The sequence below is a fragment of the Castor canadensis genome, chromosome 8 (genome assembly GCF_047511655.1).
Source record: "Castor canadensis chromosome 8, mCasCan1.hap1v2, whole genome shotgun sequence".
Classification (NCBI taxonomy): Eukaryota; Metazoa; Chordata; class Mammalia; order Rodentia; family Castoridae; genus Castor; species Castor canadensis.
The window spans coordinates 49,930,335-49,945,247 of record NC_133393.1 but is presented as its reverse complement, the minus strand read 5'-3'; the positions used below and the strand labels follow the sequence as shown (position 1 = coordinate 49,945,247).

Below are 14,913 nucleotides of genomic sequence, written 5' to 3'. Positions count from 1 at the left end.
AGCATGGACTACGTGACATTGTAGAAGGCAGAGCTGAGAAGTTGGAACCCAGACTCATCAGGGATATCACATCAAGATGGCCGGAGCAGCCTCTCCAGGGCCTCTGCACTGTTCCCTTGCCCAACTTCATGTCCTTGCCTTAGCAGAGCCCTGGTTCTTTGCTGGTACCCCTCCCCTCTTTCCTTGTGCCCCATCCTTCTCACTTCCTACAGCAAACTATGAGCAGGTCCCACTGCCACATGCAAATTTGAGTGATCACTCTATACAAACACCAACATCACACCACCTCCACTTGCATCCTGTTGGTCTTCCAGGACTTCAGTGTCATCATCTCCATGCTCTCCTCATTCACAGGCATGCTAACAGTGTGGTCTTAGCCTCTTGCTCTCTTGCCCTCCAGTGGTGTTGTGGTCTACTTGCTCTTAAATGTCCAGTCTGATGCCACGCCCTAAACTCCCATTGGAAAATGTGCAACCTCCAAAATGATAAAAACCAAACACACCACACCCTCTGGCTGCAATCCCTGTTCTTTCTAGCTCACTTTCTCACAGTTTTGAGCTGCAATCAAATGTATGTGTGTTTTATATGTACAATAGGGATAGATGATAGATGATAGACAGATGGATAGATGATAGAGAGAGAGAGAGAGAGAGAGATAACAGATAGATAGATAGTTGGGCCACAACTTACAACTCAGGAGTTTTTGACTTAGTACAGTGCAATATGATATGGATTCAGTAGAGTCCATACTTGGAATTCTGAATTAGATGCTCTCCCTTGCAGTGCTGGGCAATGAGTCGCAGTGCCCAGCTGCCCTGTGATCTCGAAGGCAAAGAACTGACACTCCACAGTGTGCTGTGCAGCCAAGCTGGAATATGTGGTAGATTAGGTGCATTACATACATTTTTCACTTAGGATATTTTTGACTTAGAATAGGTTAATAGAGATATAACCCCACCGTAAGTCAAGCAACATCTGTTTATCTCTGTATCTATACATTTAATTGTAGTAAAAATTGTTGATACATAAAACTTACCACTTTAACTATATTTAAGGGTATAATTGAGTTGGCAACCATCGCCACCATCCAACTCCAATACACTTTCATCTTCCCAAACTGAAACTCTACCCATTAGACACTAACTCCGCATTCCTTGCCCCCTGCTCCTGGCAACACCCCTCTCTAACTCCCTTTTATGTCTCTCTGAGTTTAACTCCTCTAGGTATCTCATGTAAATAGAATCATCGAGCACAGAGACACACAAAGATGTACACCCAAACATACACCCAAGTAGACACTCCCAGATACACTGACACGTACTTACATGAAGATACACACACACACTAACATGCAGGTACACAGACACACACTCAGACACACAGATATGCACACAGAGGCACATGCAGATGTACAGAGAGGCACACACACTCAAGTACAATATACGCTGGAATCCCACTCTGTCTACTGAATTCAGAAAAAATGCCCAGACAGGAGCCCAGGGGTGTGGGTGTGTGGGGGGTGTTCTTACTGACCCAGGGCTGGAAAAATCAACTGGCTGAGGAAAGAGTGGAGCAGGCTCTCTGACTGGCTGCTCTTTGGCCGCTGCCCTGGGCGTCCAGGGAGCTCAGTCCACACTTTGGCAGACCTTCAGGATGCACACAATGTCCTGCTGAGAACTGGGAGCAGATGAACCAACTGCACAGCACTCTGGGAAGGGGAAGGTGGGTGATGGGGGAGGAGGGGTCCCCTCTTTTCTGCTCCTTTCCTTCCTGGAAGGGCCTGGTGTACAGTGGGGGACTTGGGCTCAGATGAGTGGGCTTGCCCACACTGTGGACAACTGGTGCCACTGGACAGGGAGGACCCCAGCTGAGCAATCCAGATCCTCTTTTCATTCTGGCTCAATTCTCCCTGCCCCATGTCCTTCATATGCCATCAATCCTTCAGGTCTCGGTTTATTAAAAATAGCAAGCAGTAATGTTTATCAAGAGTTCTGTCCATGCCACGTGCTTTAGTGACATTTTCTAATTTGATCCTGCAAACGGTTCTATGAACTGGGTGACATGAGCATCACCATCATGGCCTTTTTCGTCTTTTTCATTTTAGATGAGGAAAATGAGCTCAGCAGGAATTTGTGTCCTCAGGGTCACACAGGTTTCAGCATTTAAACTCCAGCCCAAGTCGGATGGGGGTGGGAGTTTGTGGAGTGGCAGTCTTTGAACATGTGCCCCTGCAGAGCCAGTGCTCTGCTCCAAGGCACCACCAATTGCCCAAGCCCTGTCTCTGTGGCCTGGATTCTGGGCACCTCTGGACTGCAGTCTTCCTTGTCACCTCTGGGTGTTCTCAGAGGGAGCATCTTTTCCTGCTATGTACAAAGGAGCTGTATGGGCTGAGAGCCTCAAGCATTAGTGAGGCAGGATAGATAAATGAGGTGATGGGAAATTAAAGACAATAAAAAGTATTTAAAAGGCCAGATTCAGGAATTAAAATACAACAAGGAAGCAAAGACCGAAAAATCACTGAAACCCTCTTTCTTTCAGACGCTAAGTAACCTGGCAATCTGCTTGACTGGGTTGGAGACGATGAGTGAAAAAGGCCTGACTGGCAGATACTACACCTGTTGTCTTCATGTTTTGGTAATAAGACCCATCTCAGCCTGTTTTGGTAATAAGACCCATCTCAGCCTGTTTTGGGAAATTGACCCACCTAAACCCAATGTCTCTGTGCTTAGAAACTTAGCAAAATGACTAGGGGTTGCTAGAGAAACATGAGCACACATTTAGATGGGCATTCAAGACGGACTCCCCAGGTTCGAAACTATAAATACACCCATGGCATAGAACAACATTTTGAGCCTTTTAAGCTCCCACCATCTGTATATCAGGGTGTATTTCTCTTTCTTTCCTCTATTTCTCCCTACCTGATCTCTTTTGCTAAATAAATCCTTGCTAAACTTCCACTGTGTGAGATTTTTCTTCTTGTGAAATCCCTCAAAATGCTTTCCCTGTGAATTTCAAGGACTACAATTAATGGGAAAATTGGGAAGCTTAGTAGTCCATTTCCTATCTCTGACAACTCTAGCACCCCATAATTCTTGTGTTATCACCGCATCTGGAATGTCTCACTTCCTTGACACCTGTCCCCAAAGACTATTAGTTTCTTCAGGAAAGAGGCCATGTCTTGCTCAGCTTGTGTGTCCCCTGGTGTCCAGAAGGCACCTCTTGCATGTTTGTGGAAAAACAAGCACCTGAGGGGGGAAGGTCTTAGCACTAGGGTGTAGGGACCTCACCCTGACCTGGGGCACAGTGCACCCTGACTCACACCTGCACAGCCTGGTGAGTTTTTGGTACCAGGCCAGGGACTTCAGAAAGATGTAAATGAAAATGGATTGCCTTCACACAATCTTCATCATTCAGAAAAGTGCTACAAGGATGACACAAAGAATTATCTCTGCTTCCAGCTACAGAGCCCCATCTAGGACCAAATATGAATAGGCAGGAAATAAGGAAGAGTCCTCATCGTAACTGGAAATCTGGTCATGCTATTTAGTGTCCTAACTTCTGAAATGGGCCTAATAATGAACTGTTCACCTCCTAGATTTATTGTGTAGATTAAAGGAGGCAGATGATGGAAAGGGGCTAGGATAGGACCTGGTGCAAATTAAGCTCAGCACACTTTAGCTCAGTGTATGACAATAACTATGTAGTGCAAGAGGTATGGCCTGTAATCCAAATTTTTTACCCTTCAAATGAAACTGACACATCAGCAAGAGAACAGCAATCCATCAGTATCAAATAGAAGAAGCAGGCAGAGGAGAACAGAGCAGAGGAAAGGCTGGGAGCTTTGGCTCAAGCAGGGCCTTGGGAGGCATAGGGAAGGGGAGTAAGCTGTGTCTGGAGGGCTGGGTAGGAGCTAATGGACTGAAGGTAAGAGCAGCTTCAAGTGGAGACCAGGAATGAAGAGCCTGAGGAACATAAAAGAGTAGGTGTCTACAGGTCTCAGCTGAAATGCCATTTCTCAAGCTTTCCCTGCCCCATCAATCAGAGAAGTTCCTCCGGCAATGTACTCTGTGAACTAAAGTTCTTTAAAGGAGCTGCATCTGTGCTTAAGATCTCATGGATGGCTTGGACCTTAGTGACTAGAACATCATGATTATAGAGATGGGGTGTTGCCAAAATCATCTTGGGTATCTTAAACCCTTTAATAGGGCCCAAATTGATTTTGTATCTGAGCTAACATTCTCCTGAACAATGAATAACTTTTCAGAATGTATCACTAGGCTTAGCAGACCTCTAACCTCTGCCAACCTAAAAGCTCAGAGCAAGATGACATCTCAAACCTATAGTTCCCTGCCTTGCCCTGCTGTAGCCCACCTACCAGATGCCCTGACTAATGGAACTAGAAAATGTATTGATTCATGGCTTTCTTTTGTTCTGTGATTATATAAGTTCATGTAACATCTTCCATGGTGGAAACTGTCATTCAGGGTACCTTGAATTCATATTACCAGGCAATTGTCACTCACACTTGGCTCAGTATAAACTATTTTGTTATTTTCTTTAAAGCAATTCATTGTATTAGGTCTACAGACTTTACATTCTCACAACAATTCTCTCACACCAGCTGGGTTTCCTATAATTTGATTTGAGTTCTGACACTATCTTGAAGTCAGTGTAGACCCTACAGATTAGAGGGCACAGTCACAGTAAGACACTTCAGATACCAGCTACACTTTGGGGGTCCTAGGATACTCACACAGAAGTCTGATGAGTCTGATACCCACAGACAGAAGTCTGATGAGGCTACAAATTCAGAGGTTCCAATGACTTTGTCTTCAGGTTCACTAGTTCATTGTTCAAGTTCACTTGTGATTCACAGGACCTAGGAAAATATAATTACAGTCTTATATAAAGAATTCAGATGAGGAACATCCAAGTGAAGGGCCATGCCTGGGGGTGGGAACACTGAGCTTTCTTGGCTCTCCTGGAATTTGGATGTTGGGATCCAGCTTGGAATTCCCATGGCCATATTGAGTGGTAACTACCATAAAGGCCCTTGAGTTACCCTCACCTGTTTCCTAGCATATTATCAATAAATAAAGCCATTACAGTGGTTATAGGGCTTTATGGTGGGACCCTGGCAGTCAGCACCATGAACAGGCCTGGTGTCTTTGATATTAATTTGAGATAAACCAGGCCAGTTCCAGCTTGGATGAACTCACATTTTTCCTGACCTTTACATAACCCCTCTCCCTCTGACCCAAATTGTAAGGGATCCACCGGTCTTGCTCCCACACCCCCCACATGCATTTCTGTACAAAAATCCCCAATCAACTGTACTCTGAACAATCCTGGATCTCTCTGCCTCTCTTTGGTCTCATGGAAGCTTGCAGCTGGTTCTCATACACTGTTTCCAGACTCTTCCTATTCTGACTGCTTCACCATCACAGCATGTCAATATGTTTACAATCAGAAAGTTCTTCTGAGCCTCCGTGTCCAGAGTATTGGAGTTTCACACACAAGCACGATTGAGTCATTGGCGTCTTGACTGAGCACAATGTCTGTCCAAACACCTCCATTTCATGTTCGACTTAAAATTGCAATCCTCAAATCATGGGTTGTCATTTTTGTTGGCCAACTGCCATCCTGAGGCTACCTAAGACTCCCCAAGAGCCACTTCACTAGTAAAACAAAGATAGTCCTATCATTCAGGGAATTTCAAGGGTTTTTGAAGTCTGTGGCCAAGAACTGGAGACAAAGATTGTATGGTTTTGTTTTGTTTTGTTTTTAATTACATTACAGATCTTACTGCACTTTTCCAAACTGAAATTGATTATGAAATTAGATGTTCAATGTTTATTTTGGTAATAGACTGGAGTTTCGTGAAAGTAGGGATTTTGTTCTCATTCTACTGCAACCTTATACTATAACTCAGTTCCTAGCACATAGTACTTGCCTAATGTATCTTAACAGAGTGAATGAGTAGTGAGGGAAATTGAAAACTACAAGTATACATTGGGACTAGATTACAGAAGCCTTTAAAATGCTAATGGTCCCAACATTCCTCTCATTTCATCTCAGTAACTGTTGGAAAAATACTTCTGGGGAGATTTGTAAAGTGTTTGGGGCCTGATCTAGCTTCATGGAAGCCCCTTTGCAATAGGAGTCCTATGATGTGTGGGAAGGAGGGTGTGAGAGGAATAGATGAGTCAACATTCAATTGCATCTCTAAGTTGAGGGAAAGGGGCCAAACATACAAAATGTGGTAAGATTTCTCTATCTCATGTTTAACAGTCTAAGAGGTGAACAGAGGGAGAGAAGGAAGGAGAGAGAGAAAGAGAAAGAAAGAGAGAGACAGAGAGAGAGAGAGAGAGAGCTGGTCCCATTAGATAGAGAAATAGGGAGACAGGTCCCAGTTCCCATTGATCATCAGAAGAAAGAAGGAATGTAGGTTCTCTGAGCTCTTAAAGGCTCAGTTACTTTAGTTCCCATCATCCCAGGCTAATGCCCAAGTCAAAGGATAAAAATTGATGTTTACTCATGAAAATAGCCAACAGTGAAGTGGGAGACCCATGATAACATGGGTAGCGATGGTCTACTGATCTAATTCAGACCATGGAGATATCAGCTTGAAAACAAAAGGAAGGGGTCTGAAAACTCCTATCAGGCCTGTAGGTCAGCAATCATTCCTTCCTCACTCTCAAAGTCTCCAATCTGGTCAATTGTAACCTTTAACCACTTCAGCTTAGCTCTTTAGAGACATACTGATGCCATTAGAGTAATATAACTTGGAGAATGCCCTGCTCCTACTTACCACAATCTTACCTGAATGAATAGCGTATGTGAGCAATGACATAATATCTTGTGCTAATCTTGTCAATCAACACAGTCATACCACCAGTTTGCTATAATCCCTGATGTTAGTTTTCTATTCTGACAAAATTCTTGAGAAAACCAACATAAAGGAGGAAAGATTTGTTTTGGCTCATGGTTGCATAGGTTTCAGTCCATAGTTAGCTGGCTCCATTGTTATGGGCCTAAGGTGAAGTGGAGCATCGTGGTAGCAGAAGTATGCGACAGAGGTTGCTTACCTCATGGCAGCTGGGAAACAGAAAGAGAAAGTAAGGAACCAAGGACCAGGTATACCCTTTAAAGGCATATCCCCAGTGACCTGCTTCCTATTTTCCATTACTTCCCAAATAATACCACCAAATTATAAATCCATCAACTGATTAGGCCATTGATTAGGTCAGAGCCCTCATGATCCAATTACCTATCAATGATTGGAACTATCAGCTAGGGAGCAAGCCTTCAACACTTGAGTTTTTTGGTGGGGGGCATTTCATTTCTAAACCATAACACTCTTTGTGCTCTTTTTTTTTTTTTTTTTTAATCTACAAAATGACCCCTTGGATGTTATTTCAGAAAACTTATTCCAGGCAACTAGAATACATGCTTTCTCACTTTGGTCCAAATAAATTATCTGTTCTCACATTCAGTGTGCCTCAACTTGCCTTTTTGATTAATACTCCTCTCTTCCCAGAGCAGAATGTGGGAGACTTTAAATATTCAGATGAAAGTCTGGGCTTATCGTTATATCTACTCATGCTTTGCTGTCTAGAAAGTATATGATCATACACTATTAGAACTGGAATGTGCTAGTCAACTTTCTGTCATTATGACAAAATACCTGAGATAACCAACTTATAAAAGGAAAAGATTTTTTTTGTCTCGTAATTTCAGAGATTTTAGTCCATGGTTAGTTGGTGCAGTATATAATGGTAGGAGCATGTGGTAGAGGAGGACTGTTTACCTCATGATGGCGAGAAAGCAAAGAGAGAGGAAGGGGAGCAGCTGAGGTCTCAATATCCCCTCCAAGAGCACCCCCCAGTGACTCAACATCTTCCAACTTGGCCCCACCTCCTAAAGGTTCCACCTTCTCTGTATATTGCCATAAACTGAGTGTTAGGTCTCACCTTCACATCACTTAGGCCAACTTAAATTCTGCTTGACCCTAGAGTTACTTGGCTCTAGTAGAGATGGGCTCCCCAAAGGAAACTTTTGTTTCCCAGACCCTGTGACAGAGCACAAGATCTAGCTCCTTGACTACCCCCAGCAGTGTTCTGTTCTTGCCATCCATCCATGACTGAAATGTCCTGTTTCCAGCACCTGTACCAGAACAAAAAACCTGCTTCCTTGACTACCCCAGCCAGGGACAATGGATAAGTGACAATGGAAAAATTTCCCCACCCTTTACCAGGTCCTTCCTTTCCTATAAAACTCCCAATCTGTAAATGGAAGCTACCTGAACTAGGCCTTTGCTAGCACTAAAACTATCCTCCAAGAAATTCTTGTTTAATATTTCTGGTGAATAAAACTAACAATCTTGTTGTCCTCATGGGCAGCTGTCCCAATGCTGGGCACACTGCAGATGCTGCTTAAATCCTGGCTTGCAGAAGGACTAAGAGCATTTGTGCACACGATTCTATTCTTCCTAAGTCATAGGAGACTGTCTGCATCTTAGGGACTCTTGGAATGACTTATTTTATTCCAGAGGAAAAAAGACATGCTGTTTCTTGTGAATCCAGGATCTTGGTTTGAGTTCCTTGATTTTTTCTCTTGGGGTGATCTCTCTATTGGATATGGAGGGTTCGTCCTTTCCTGAAGTTAACATGAAGACTAGCTATTTAGAAATGTACATATATTACTTATGGGAACCCCTGTCTAGGATTTTGGAGGTGGGGAAGTGATGCCTGACCCTAGTGTCCTCTGGGAAGCAGGGAACCCTATGTCAGGCTCCACCCTCCTATGCTGCTGATGCTGAGAGGAGATTGGATTCCCCATCACTTTCTTTTCTCATGATTCTGTGACCATTGAGAGTGGTCAACAATTATGTAAGTTTATAAAGCAGAACCTTTTCTAAACTCACCTTTCTGTTCAATCTTCTGGTTTGTGCCATTTAACTGAAGTCCACAAAACCACTATGCATGAAATCACCCAATTTCTGCAGTTTAACTTGCTCTTCAGGTAAGTCTTAGGGGAAGGACTTTGGCTAAGGGTATATTGTCACAAAAACCAGGTGCAGGTAACAAAACTAGAGTACTTTCAGATCCATCATACTTTTATTTTAACCAACTAAAAACAAAAAACAAATTTAGTGCAATAATTAAACATGAATATTTTTATGTTGTCAAATAAAATGTAATACTTAATTTTGAGTAAGACTTTGAAAGATTTGAATGCTAAAATATAAAACATTACCTTAAATACCCTACATTCTCATCTATTATTTGTTAATTACCAATTCATTTAATAGAATTTTGCAACATGACCTTTTGTCCTACTACTATATGCTCTGCATTAAAGAGTTTTCCCAAATTACTTAGCCTTCCTTTCTCCGGAATGTGCTCCTCTTCCTTTCTTTCTCTTCTCTCCCACTCCCCACCTGGCCAGTTTGACATTGTAGAACTTCCAGAAGCTTCATCATGTATCTGTTTCATGTGCAGTTTTAATACCTTGGTGAGAATCTTGTCACCCATGGTTCCCTCATACATTCTACACTAGTGAATGCTCTTTTATTTTTACATCATTGTTGTTCCCTAGTTCAAGGTAGAAGCTGTCCTTTTGATTACACAGCTAGCTGTGGGAAGAGAAAGGGCCCAACCACTGTGGTCTCAACAGCAATCTAAACCTTCATGATTAACTTTTTCCTAACAGAAGCTTGTTCATAACCTCAAACTCTGCCTCTCTCTAAAGAAACTTTCTAGTCTGAAACAATTTCAGACTCATAGAAAGTCTTCAAAACTGGTCCAGAGTATTCTTGTGCATCCTACACCCAAACACCCTCATGTTAGCATCTCTATAACCAGAGTTTGATGATCAAAACTCTGATATAGAAATTATCATTGATACAACATGATACTAGACTACAGTCTTTGTTCCTATTCCCCCAGTTTCCCTAGGCATGCCTTCTTTGTGATCCGATCCAAGATTCACCTTGCACTTATTGCACTTAGTCAACTTATCTCTTTGGTCTCTTCCTTCTCTGATGCTTCCTCAGACTGCACCTGTCTTTCATGACCTTGACACTTTTGAAGAATACTGGTAGGTTGACCCCCAGTTTGAGTTTGCCTGGTGTTTTCTCATGATTATATTAAGATTATGCATTTTGGGAAATAATATCATAGAAGCCATGGTGCCCTCCTCAATGCATCATGTCAAAGGGTACATGATGTCACTATGTCTTATTACTGGTGTTAAGTTCAGTCTCTTGGTTAAGGTGATGTCTGCTGGGTTTCTCCATTATAAGGTCACTATTTCCCTTTAATTATTACTTTCTTTTTAATTAATACTTTGGGGAAGATAATTTGAGACTATGGAAATATCCCACTTGTAACATTGGCATTCATCGGCTCATCTTGACAGTAACAATTATTATGGTGTATCATCATGATTTCTACTTCCCTCATTCTTTCTACATTTACTGATTGGAATTCTTCTACAAGGAAGAGCTGTGTGTTCACCCTACAATATTCATTCATTCTGTGTATTTATCAGCATGGACTCATAAATATTGACTTTATTCTCTAGGTTACAATCCAATACTATTGTTACTTCCTATATTACTCAAATTGTTTCAGATTGGCCATTGGTTCCTCCCTGAAAAAGGTCAAGTGTTCTTTTGAGAAACTCCACCCTTTTTCGAGTATCTCCTTACTTTCTGGCTCATCAAAATGTTCCAAGAACTTTTAAATGCATGTATTTTTTTCTTTTTTTTTTCTTGCTGAATTGGAGATTGAACTCATGGCTTTGCACATATTAGCAAGCACTCTGCCCGTAAGCCATGCCCCCAGACGTCCAGGCATTTTTTATAGTACATTTCCTGCCCTAGCCTTGGAATCAACCACTTCTTCATGGGATTCGGTTCTTTTATTGAAGAGTGGTATTTAGAAATTCTACTTACTGTGTGTTCATTGCCACTGAGGTATCATTGCTTCTAGGCCCCTTAAATAGACAGAGGAAATAAATGTATGTATACCAACCCAGGCATATACATATCTATGTTTATTTATCATCTATATATCTTTATATTGAAAAAACATGAGTTCATATTGTTACCTCCAGTAAATCCATCACCATAGGGTTTATCTTAACCTTTCTCTTTTACTAATTTGTAACTCTTTTTTTAAAGTATTATAACTGATCCATGATGCCTCTTCTTCCTGTTCAGCAGTTTAGCTTTGTGTTGTATTGGTTGAATATGCATTCAGTTATTTCCTCTGTAGCCACCAAATTCCCGTTAACTCTCTTTTAAGACCTTAGAGCTGTAATATCACAGAATTCAAGTTCATTATACACCTACAAGATAGTTTAAAGAGCATAAAATGTAACGAGCATATCGGAGTGGTTTTGCTCACAACCTCTTTGATGTCATAAAACCACATTTCATACCACAATGATGAGGAGGATTAGAAAAATAACCTAATATACCATATTGATTGTTTCTTTCTCTCATATGTTCTGCCTCGCTCCTAAGTAAGCTACCAACAGTTACAGCACTAAACTGTAAACATGAGTTCTAAGGAAAAACATTGTTCTTGGGATTCAAACTCGAGACAGCAGAATAAATCACCACAGGAATCTTGTCTTCTGATTCCATAATTTATCCTTAAAAAACTTTTTAAGGCTGAAAGTAAGTAAAAATGTTGCAAAGTACCAGAAAAAATAAGAAAATCTACTTCAAAAGTAAGTCAAAATTTTATGACACATAAAAGTAACTAAGCTGGAAAAAGATTATGGGGGCTGGTATTTTAATGTTGGGGATTAAATCAAGGTTTTAGGGACAACTGGAACTAGTCCCTTACATGAAGCCTGGAGCCAGAGAGATGTTATTCTGTATGTGAATTGAAACTAGGAAAATTCTGCCATGACTTATGATACAACAGGAAGCAGGTCTCTGGCCCTGTGCTATGAATGGAAATAAAATAAATTGTGAGAAATTGAAAGTTATAACTTCTACTGAGTGTTGGTCTGTGGCCAGAATTCTTAACCTACTTATGCAAGGCCAAAATCTCTGACAGAAAAATATTCTAGTTCTGCAATAGTTTCAGAGTCAATAGGGAAACAGTTCCACCCACAGGAAGCCTTTGCAACCTAGGATACATATGGAACCCTTGCAATGGGAATTCTGCCTAGAGATGAATTCACAGATGAAAATTACAAGGCATATAAGGAATTCAAATCAAACATTGGTACAATACTGTTGACTAGACAGTCAACATACAACAAATGGAATAAAAAATGAGAACTGTGGATAACAGAGCAATCTGAAAGTAACTTTCAAACAAAGAAGGAATAGGATACATAATGTAAGACTAGATCTCATTTTAAAAAGAAAAATAACATTGGGCTTGAAAATTAGACAAATAGAAATTTTAGGGTAAAAATAGTGGCCATTGAAACAACAATCTGTAATAGGTTGAATGACAGCTTACATGCAACTGAAGAGAGAATAAACTGGAAGAGCTAATTGAAAAAAATTATCTAAAATAGACACATTTGTGGCAAGAGATCCAAAGAAGACAAAAGACATGGAAGACAGAATGTGAAATCCCAATATATTTCTAGAAGAAATCTAGGAGGCAAAATAGAAACAAATGAGAAGGTCAATCATAAAACAGAAAGTAGTTGAAATTCTAGAACTGAAGACAGGACTCTTAATTTTTAACTTTAAAAAGTTATTATTCAAAGCAAAGTATTCATTAATGAATACAAGAAGACTAAACATTTTCTTAGAACATATAAGACTAGCTTACATCCAGGTTGAGTGGTCTTGGCCTGTTTCCTGCATGGTTTGCTTCCTCAGTCACTGTCCACAGGACCCTGAGAAGTTGTAGGAAAGTGCAGATGCAGACTTAAGGCTCAGCTTCTTCTCAAACCTTGTGGAGAGGAACTGTATACCATGGAACAGAGTGCTATGCTCTCCCATGGCGCTTGAACAGAGGACAGGGCTCTATACTGAAAACTTGCCAAGTTCCAAAGAAAACAAACAGATAAGATGACACAGATGAAGTTACAGAAAACTTAAGAAAATAAATATCCTAAAAATTAGTGAATAAAAAATGGCTGAGGAAAAAATACTGAAGAAAATGATAGATTCCTCAGTAGCAATGATAAGTGTAAAAAAAAATCCCAACAGCATGATATCTTTCAACTGATAAGTGAGAATTAACTAAAAACATCAACTTCTATAACAAGTAAGTTCATCATTCAAGGAAGCAGGTAAAATAAAACATTGTCAGGTGATTAAAGTCTAAGAGAACAAATTACCTTCAGACCTCTTGCTCAAAGAATTACTAAGGATGCACTCTGTTAAAAAGAGAAGTGAATTCACAAAGTAATCTGCTGTAGATTTACCTATAAATTGTTTTTTTTAAGTTAAATTATAATTTATTCTGGAGAGAAGGATAAAAACATAAGAAAATTTTAATCCCAGGCACCAGAACGTGGAGGGGGATTAGACATCCTTGACTATTTTGAGGACTAAGACACATAATGAATAGTTTTTCCTTTATTTAAAATATAAAATATAAATCAGGTAAAATGTGATAGCAAAAATAATAGAAATAAAATGTTTAACTTCAAGGGAAGGAAAACAGAAGAAGAAAAGAAAAAAGTTATGGTAAATACAAAACATAAAAGAATATGGTAGAACAAGACCAAATATATTAGTGATATGATAAATGTAACTGGATTAAACTCATCTATTTCAAAATAGAAACTTTCAAATTGGATTTAAAAAACCCAGGGCTGGCAAAGTGGCTCAGGTGGTAGAACACCTGCCTGGTAAGTGTAAGGTCCTCAGTTCAAACCCCAGTACCACTAAAAAAAAAAAAAGAAAAAAGAAAGAGCCAACCCTAATCTGGTCAGCTGATGTTCACAAAAAACACACCTAACCTTAATAACCCACAAGAACAACTAACTAAAAGAAAGGTGATACATCAAAACTAAAGCCAGAACAAGAAGAGCATGAAAAGGACAAAATCGTTAACAATCAAAGAAACACTCCAACAACAAGTTGTAGAACTCATGAATTTGCATACCTTTAAAACATAGCCTCAAAGCATGTGAAAGGCATGGAATTGTAAGGGAGATGTCCACATTCCCTCTGATAACTGTCAGTTTTAATGAGCATGTCAGACATGGTTAGTTGCTCTCTAACTTACTTGCTAACAGAATATCATTCTGAGTGGTGGGGAGAGTCATTTTCTCCAGGAAGATATTGAGTCGCATTTAGGTGAAGGTTCTATGTAGATTTTCCGAGACTTTTTTTTTAAAGTTTATTCATGGCAAGAGTGTTTTCCAATGAACCTGATTTACACGGACACTGCTGATCCTTTTTCTTCCTTCTTGTATGAACAAACAAGCAGAGGAAGAACACTTGGAGGTCTGCTCAGAGATCTCTGATGTCTTCCCCTGGCACAATGCCTTTCATTTGAGAGCCTCAAAATTCCAGCTTGACATTGTTCAAAGCAGCTTTGGGGAGAAGATTAAGGGCAATCTATGACACTGAGAGGCCAATTGGCTTAGCAGAAGCCACAGTTCATGCTAGGAACCAAACACTGGACCAAATAAATTTAGAACAGCTGGTCTGGGACTAGTCCCTTCTCCTGTCTCCCTCCCCTGACTCTGCCTACCACCTTCCACACCTCTGTGTTCCTCATTCACCTGGTAAATTTAAACTATGCAATAAGGACCAAAGTCAGGGCCTCAAAAAGAGGCCATGCATGACTTCATTTCGAAGAAATATAATAAAAATATTTTTAAAACTTAAAATGTTTTAAGGGTCTTGAAGTTGGATGGAGTGGATGAGGAACACAGTAGAACAGTATGCTCTACTTCTACATACAGTTCTGC

The 14,913-nt window shown here is 40.4% G+C and overlaps 1 pseudogene; it reads right to left on the bottom strand.

Moving 5' to 3' along the window:
* Positions 1 to 12,832: 12,832 nt before the first annotated feature.
* On the bottom strand, positions 12,833 to 13,025 carry LOC141410553 (small nucleolar RNA SNORA73 family; annotated as a pseudogene).
* Positions 13,026 to 14,913: the final 1,888 nt, after the last annotated feature.